At 39.0% G+C, this 8,215-nt stretch overlaps 1 non-coding gene across 1 annotated transcript; it reads left to right on the forward strand.

The window, feature by feature from the left end:
- Positions 1–2,350: 2,350 nt before the first annotated feature.
- TRNAA-AGC (transfer RNA alanine (anticodon AGC)) lies at positions 2,351–2,422 on the forward strand. The gene has a single exon. It is a non-coding gene; the product is annotated as a tRNA-Ala (tRNA).
- Positions 2,423–8,215: the final 5,793 nt, after the last annotated feature.

The raw sequence follows: 8,215 nt of genomic DNA on the forward strand, positions 1-8,215 counted from the left end.
TACATCTTTTTTTTTTTTTTTTTGAGATGGAGTTTCGCTTTTGTTGCCCAGGCTGGAGTGCAATGGCATGATCTTGGCTCACCGCAACCTCCGTCTCCCGGGGTTCAAGCGATTCTCCTGCCTCAGCCTCCCAAGTAGCTGGGACTACAGACATGTGCCACCACCCCGGCTAATTTTGTGTTTTTAGTAGAGATGGGGTTTCCCCATATTGGTCAGGCTGGTCTTGAACTCCCGACCTCAGGTGATCCGCTCGCCTCGGCCTCCCAAAGTGCTGGGATTACAAACATGAGCCACCGCGCCCGACTGGTTTCTTACATCTTATAGCCCACCAATCTTTTAGGCAACATTGAAAGTCACACAAAATGGCCCTAGACTTTTGTGTAAATGAACTCACAATAAACTTATTGGGGTCCCACTCTAGCCAAAATACATGGAGTTTTAGATATTTAATCCAAGTGTCTGATTGACCTGTTTTGGCCACTGGGCTCTCAGTTTAAACTTAAGTATGGAAGCACCAAGTTCCACAACAGATACCACAACCATTCTTTCCACCCTCAGAGAAAAAGTTAGGGGTACTCTCACCTTGGCCACCTCTTCACTCACTCACCTCTTTAGTAATTCAGTTAATTTTTTGGTCGAGGATCAAGTTGCTAAAACTTCTTTTAGATCAATAAATGAGATAGACAAACTGCACATTGGAAAGCATGCATACAGTTTAATTTTTGTTTTTGACAAAGTAGCCACTGATATTGGTGGCTTCAAAGAAAACAGAAGGAAAGCCACTCCCTGACTCCATTGTGGCTGTGGTGGAACCTATTTGAATGAGAAGTAGGATCTGTTGGCAGTTTTGAGCTTGGGTATCTAAGTTTTGGCTAGGAGTGACTACTAGCACACTGGCTCATAAAGCAAAGGAAAGCATTAAAAAATATAGGTTAGGGCTCACACCCATAATCCCAGCACTTTGGGAGGCCAAGGCGGGTGGCTCACCTGAGGTCAGGAGTTTGAGATCATCATGGCCAACATGGTGAAACCCCATCTCTACTAAAAATACAAAAATTAGCCAGGAGTGGTGGTGGGCACCTGTAATCCAAGCTACTCAGGAGGCTGAAGCAGGAAGAATTGCTTGAATCCGGGAGGGGGAGGTGGCAGTGAGCTGAGGTCATGCCACTGCACTCCAACCTGGGTGACAGAGTGAGGCTCTGTCTCAAATATAAATAAATGGAATAATTTTTAAATATATATATGTGTATGTGTGTTATATATACATATGTTAAAAATATATATGTTAGGACATTAACCAAATATTTTTTAATTGAAGAGATTTTGAAAATCAAAATGTCTTTAACCCTGAATAATTTGTTAGAAAATTAAACTTTCAATTTGATGGTCCAGTGTTTGAGTTCCTTTTCAGATCCTGATAATGTTTTTTTGTTTCCCTTACTCAGTTCTAATAGAATCCTAGTAAAACCCAGCTTTCTCTTGGATAAACTCGTCTGTGTTTCATTCTCCTTGCATGTGTTATTTTGGCTCAGCAGAAGTAAGAAAAGCCAGTGTAACTGTATGACTTGAGGCTGTCTATTCTATTCTACTGTAGGGGAGATCATCTATTTGCAGTTTTTTTGTATCTAGAATGTAGTTACAAGGTCAAACTACCGTGTACAACATTTACCTGGATTTGTTCTCTTTTTAAATTCCGATATTATTCATTTGAAATGATTTTATTTTTTTCTATTTGTTTTCAAATTTAAAGTACTTTTTCTCTATAGTTGCTAGTTTTGTTTTTAAATTTGACTGTGTAAACCATTAACATGATTCCAAGAAACAAAACTATACAGAGAAGTATCACTCAAGAGAAATTTTCTTTTTTTAAAATTATTATTATTTTTATTATTATTATACTTTAAGTTTTAGGGTACATGTGCACAATGTGCAGGTTAGTTACATATATATACATGTGCCATGCTGGTGTGCTGCACCCATTAACTCATCATTTAGCATTAGGTGTATCTCCTAATGCTATCCCTCCCCTCTCCCCCCAAAGAGAAATTTTCAAGCTGTTAGAGATTGTTACATCTTGGGACCCTCTCAGGTGGAGGAATGGAAGTGCCCTTCAGGCCTCTTCTTGGGAGCCAAATTTGGGGTGGGCTGACAAGACTGGAATGGTAATATTTTTGTGTAGCATCAAATTACTCTTCTCTTGATGTACCTGTAAGATAGAATGAAAAACCTAGAGGTTTCAGAAATAGAGTCATACATAAGGGATCTTTGTACTAAATTTCAGATTCTCAAAACTCACAAGCAAAGAGAAAGGTTAAATTATAATGTTTAGAGCAAAAAAAGCCATCGCAACGGGGGTGTAGCTCAGTGGTAGAGCGCGTGCTTAGCATGCACGAGGCCCCGGGTTCAATCCCCGGCACCTCCAACAGTTGACACTACGTTGTGTATCACCACCAATGAAAACGGCGGGCTTCCTCGCCGCGAGTCTTGGTTTTCCTGGGGTTTTCAAAACCATCTTGATTTACAAGAAGATAATCTGTGCGAATATCCTGTCCTAAAAAATTGTGCTATATAACATTTTTTATTTTTATTTTAAATTGTAAATTGACAAGTAAAATTACGTTTTCATTATGTACAACATACTATTTTGAGATACATATCTCAAATGATAAAAACGTAATTTTACTTGTCAATTTAAAATTTAAAATACAAATAAAAAATAAAATGTTACACACACACGCATGCATTGTGGAGTAGATAAATCGAGCTAATTACCATATGCATTACCTCACATAGTTATCATTTTTGTAGTGACAACACTTTAAAATCTCTTCATGTTTCAATACATTGTATTGTTTTTACCTATAGTCATCATGTTGTACAATAGATTTCTTGAACTTCTTCTAACTGTAATTTTGTATTCTTTTACCAACATCTTCCCAATGCTTCCCCGACCCTACCAAAGTTACTTGTTGACATTTTTGTTACTCACTTACTCTCTCTAGCCACTCTGAGCAATCGCTGCTATGTTGGCTACAGTCTTATAGTTCCCAAAAATTTAGTGGGAAAAATTAAAGTTCTGAGGGCAGGAAAATCAGCTTAACTTGAAAAGGATCTCCTTAGACACTTAACCACACTTCCAGTTCATCTTTCATGCACCTCAGACTAGCATCAGGAATTAGTTCAAGAGGGTTCGTTCTTGGATTTGGGGGAAAGTTTAATATTAATATTAGGATGCTGCAGTTTTTGTTTTTTTTTTTTTTTACGGAGTTTCGCTCTTGTTACCCAGGCTGGAGTGCAATGGCGCAATCTCGGCTCCCGGCAACCTCCGCCTCCCGGGTTCAAGCGATTCTCCTGCCTCAGCCTACCGAGTAGCTGGGACCACAGGCGCGTGCCACCACGCCCCGCTAAATTTTTGTATTTTTAGTAGAGACAGCGTTTCACTGTGTTAGCCAGGATGGTCTCGATCTCCTGACCTTGTGGTCCGCCCACCTCGGCCTCCCAAAGTGTTGGGATTACAGGCGTGAGCCGCCCCGCCCGGCAAGGCTGGAGCATTTTTAAAAAGTCAGCCTGCTCGAGTACTTTGGAAAAAGCAGCATCCTGTGGGATGAAGAATCCGGTAATGAAAAGCAAGACTTTGTTACACAATGTGTGGAGCCCAGAGTCCTGTGAACCACACTGGTCACAGACCCATGAAGCTGGCCCTGATGACAGGTATACAAGAGATCATCCCCAACAAAGAAACAAGCTGTTTTCTTTTTTCTTTACCTTCTCCTAAGAGATAGAAAAGCAGGTGTTCAACAATGCCAGTTTTGAACTGAGGAGGCAGGAGATGCTTATTCACCACAAAAACTTGCTACCCTGTCCTGCCCGGTTTGAATCCTGAAGTGAAAGAAGTGACAGTGCAGAAAAACTCCTTTGTCTTCTACCTGTGCTGAGCTCAGACTCTGGGTATTGTTGAGAGAGCACCCCCTTTTGAAAAGGCTGCAAAAAAAGAAATGGAGTGGTAGTCCTAAGCATTTATGGAGACATCAGAGGAGGGCACAGACACATCACCACATGAACAGGTGGCACAGACACACCATCACATGAACAGGGGGCATAGACACACCCTCTGCACTGAGTTAGGACAATCGCCTTATGTTTGTGGCATATTTCTACATTTTCCCTCCCAGTAGTCTAAATTTGTAGTCCTAATAATAACTTTGATGAATCAACATAAATTTGATCACACAATCCAGTTTATGACAAAAAATAGTTTTTGTGTTTCACTTAAACCAGGAGAAAATATTATAGAGGGAGACCTAAATGCATAAGGCAAGAGGTTTGAAGGAAAGATAAAGGCTATTGTATCTGTTGAATAAAATGTCTAGGAGGCCATTGATTTGGACTGGGCTCCTCCGCTAAGCCTAACAGATCAAACTAAGATGGAGTTGAAATACAGTAGCTGAGCTTTAATTACTTGCTGGAGGCTCTGTAACCAATTAACAAAGTAAGCTGTAACCAATGAGGTTGTCTCCACTGTACTTCTGTTTCCCATAAATGCTGTTAGGCCATGTTATTGGTTGGCATTCTCTAAACCTGCTCTGGTTTGTAGGGTTGCCTGATTCTTCAATCGTTTTTGTTTTGTTTTGCTATGTTTCATTTTGTTGTTCTTTGCTCAAATAAGCTCAGTTAAAATTTAAACTTGTCTAAGGATATTTCCATGAAACATGAGAAAAGGACATTGGTCACAGAAAAGATGATTGGTCTGGTTTGTGTTAATTTAGTGCTTCTAGCAAATAATTCACCACTTTTTAGAAGAAACCAAGTGGTCACATAAAGTCAGAGGCCACTGTAAATGTTTCAATAAAGGAGTTTAGGAAACCTGCATCTCAGGTCAGGCGTGGTGGCTCCCGCCTATAATCCCAGCACTTTGGGAACTTTGGGAGGCTGAAGCAGGCAGATCACCTGAGGTCGGGAGTTCGAGACCAGCCTGACCAACATGGAGAAACCCCATCTCTACTAAAAATACAAAATTAGCCAGGTGTGGTAGTGCATGCCTGTAATCCTAGCTACTCGGGAGGCTGAGGCAGAAGAATTGCCCGGGAGGCGGAGGTTGTGGTGAGCTGAGATTGTGCCATTGCACTCCAGCCTGGGCAACAAGAGCAAAACTCCATCTAAAAAAAAACAAACAAACAAAAAAAAAAACCAAAAACCTGCATCTCTCCTACCTCACAAATTTGGACAACTTTGAGTCACAAAAAATCACCGGTTGTTCTGTGAACTAAATTACACGAGCTCTAGAACACATGCTCCATCCAAAGTAAGTGGGAATTGTCTTTTCCATGCAAAAAGTGCCACACCAAGCCACTCCGTGCCACCAGCTATATGTAGCATCAAAGTTACACTTTCCACAGAAAACACTCCCTCCACTTTCCCCAAAAGACCATCCACTCTAATGTCTGGTAATTCAGCCAAGCACATATTATAGAAGCATGTTCCTGAAATCTATAGCATAAATGAATTGTATTAAAGACTTCTTCCCTCTCTAGTAGAGACGTCAGTTGCTGCTTACAGGTCCTTTTGGAGTGAATGCTGTTGTCATTCCCCTAAGACTCAAGCCTGTCAAATAAACCAGACTCTCTCTCTTCTGTTCCTATCATCTCCCATTGTCATTTTCTTCTTTTTCACTGCAGGTTCAATCTCTGGATCTTCTCCACCCCAAGTGCTGTCATTATCATCAATGACTTAGGCAGGGTTTTTGTGCTCTATTTTGAATATATATTTGTGTGTGTACATATGTTTAAAATTGCTTACATATCTATATATAAAATGGCTTATATACACCTATTATTATAGATTATAATAATGTATGTATATAAATAATATAGACAATATATTGTATGTTTTATATACATATTTATGTAATTATATGGGAGTGGCATCCCTTTACCTTTGCCATATTCTGTTGGTTAGAAGTAAGTCACAAGTCCCATTCACAATCGAAGAGTATTACACAAATACTTGAACACTAGGAGATAGAAATTATTGGAGATCAACCTAGGGAATCTTTGTCAAAGTAAGCTTGTGCAAAATTAATTGTGTTTTCCAGGCTTATAAATATACTCCTACTGTAATCTGAATGTTTGCGACTGCCCCCATCACTGAAAATTCATATGTTGAAACCTAATCACCAATATTATTAGGTTAGGCTTTAGGGCCTTTGGAAGGTGATTAGGTGATAAAGGTGGAATCTTCATGAATCGGATTAGTGCTCTTATAAAATATGCCTGAGAGAGACCTTTTTCTGTAAATGGCCAAGTAGTAAATATTTTAGGATTTGCAAGTCAAATGGCCAAATCAAGGATATTATGTAGGTACTTATATAACAAGGGAGAAAAAAAGTCTACTCATATTTATTGATGAAATTCAAAACACAATACTAATTGAGTATAATTATTGATAATGAGAAAAATTAAATAATAATAATAATTATTATTATTATTATTACAGATCGGGGCTCAAAGTTAACGTTTCCTATCATCAAAGTCATTTGCTAATGCTCATCTGTTAATGACCTGTAGTGCAATTTTATTTATTTCATCTTTGAAAATATCTTTTCATAAAGATAGGAGATGCCAAATGTCTAATAGTAATCTGTGAGTATATGATTTGGGGCATATTCATTGCATGGAAGACATTTATGGATTCTAGTAGGTTCATCTCTTTATGTTTGCTTTTAGCATGTCATTACATTGCAAATTAATCACTTCAAAGTGAGGCTTAGTGTGAAGCTCCTCAATTGCATAATTAAGTAGATTTTGAAATATGAAAATTGCTTTTGCACTTGCATTAAGTTTTTAACACACTGTTGGTACTGTAGTTTGAGTTAGGAGAATATATCTGCTGAAAATTGGAGAATTGCTTCTTTTAACTTTTGACAGCACAAACAGTGCACAGGGCAGCTTGATATTACTCTGATTCTAGCAGTGTTAGCTGTCATCAAAATGACTTTACTGCAGTACAAGTTTTATACATAAACATTGTTTTGCCTTGTAATTTTGGGCTGAATTTGTTAAAAAGCATTATCCAATCTGAAACAAAAGCTAACTTCCAAAGCCAGTCAGTGTTTGATCATAGTAATTGAGGGCAGTTCTTCCCCTTCAAAAAAAAATTTCCATCTCAGCCCTGAGTTAAAAACACACACACACACACACATACAACTTGTCAGCGTTAAGTCATTAAACTGCTGTGTGATCCATCTTGTCAGGACCTTCAGCTTTTAATTTCTGTCAAAAATTTGTAAAAGTGATGATGGCTGGTCCACCAGAGCAAATTAAGTCTACTGTTCAATAACACCTGATACCATCAAATATTTTCCACAAATTATCTGTTAATGAATAATATAATAAATAACAATAGGCTTACATTTATCACAAGTTTTTTAAACTTTTTCAACTAAGCCTCTTTCTTTCCTTCTCATAATTTTGCCATCACTAGCTGTAACATATCTTAGCAGATTTAGCTTCAGGTTGCAATGATTTATTGTTTTTCAACTTCTTAGAAAATACTGTACTTCTAGGCAGTGCGCGGTGGCTCATGCCTGTAATCTCAGTACTTTGGGAGACCGAGGCAGGTGGATCACCTGAGGTCAGGAGTTCGAGACCAGCCTGGCCAACATAGTGAAACCCCCGTTTCTACTAAAAACACAAAAATTAGCCGGGTGTCATGGTGCATGCCTGTAATCCCAGCTACTCGGTAGGCTGAGGCAGGAGAATTGCTTGAACCCAGGAGGCGGAGGTTGCAATGAGCCGGGATTGTGCGACTGTTCTCCAGCCTGGGCAACAGAGTGAGACTCCGTCTCAAAAAAAAAAAAAAAAAAAAAAAAAAAAAACTGGTGACAGAGACTCGAGTCTTCATTCCTTACATTACTAGTTTGAATGCTTTTCAACTGAACTGCATGAATCTATCAATCTAGCTGGGACACACGTATATATTCCACTAACTCATTTGGTAGCTGTTGTCCTAATCTGTGAATCTCCTTTGAATTCTCCTCTTGGCAGAGAAAGTTCCATTTTAAAGGGACAGTACAGTCGCTAAAGCTCCAGAACGCTCTGTTTTCCTCCCTCCTGTCTTCCTTGTCTTCCATCTCTTTATGAGCCTAGATCAAGAGCTGTAATATTCCCTAGAAAAAGTCGCTGAGGTTATTAGCTCCTTCACTCATTTTCCTTCCTTT

Source organism: Pongo pygmaeus, chromosome 5 (genome assembly GCF_028885625.2).
Source record: "Pongo pygmaeus isolate AG05252 chromosome 5, NHGRI_mPonPyg2-v2.0_pri, whole genome shotgun sequence".
NCBI classification, from domain to species: domain Eukaryota; kingdom Metazoa; phylum Chordata; class Mammalia; order Primates; family Hominidae; genus Pongo; species Pongo pygmaeus.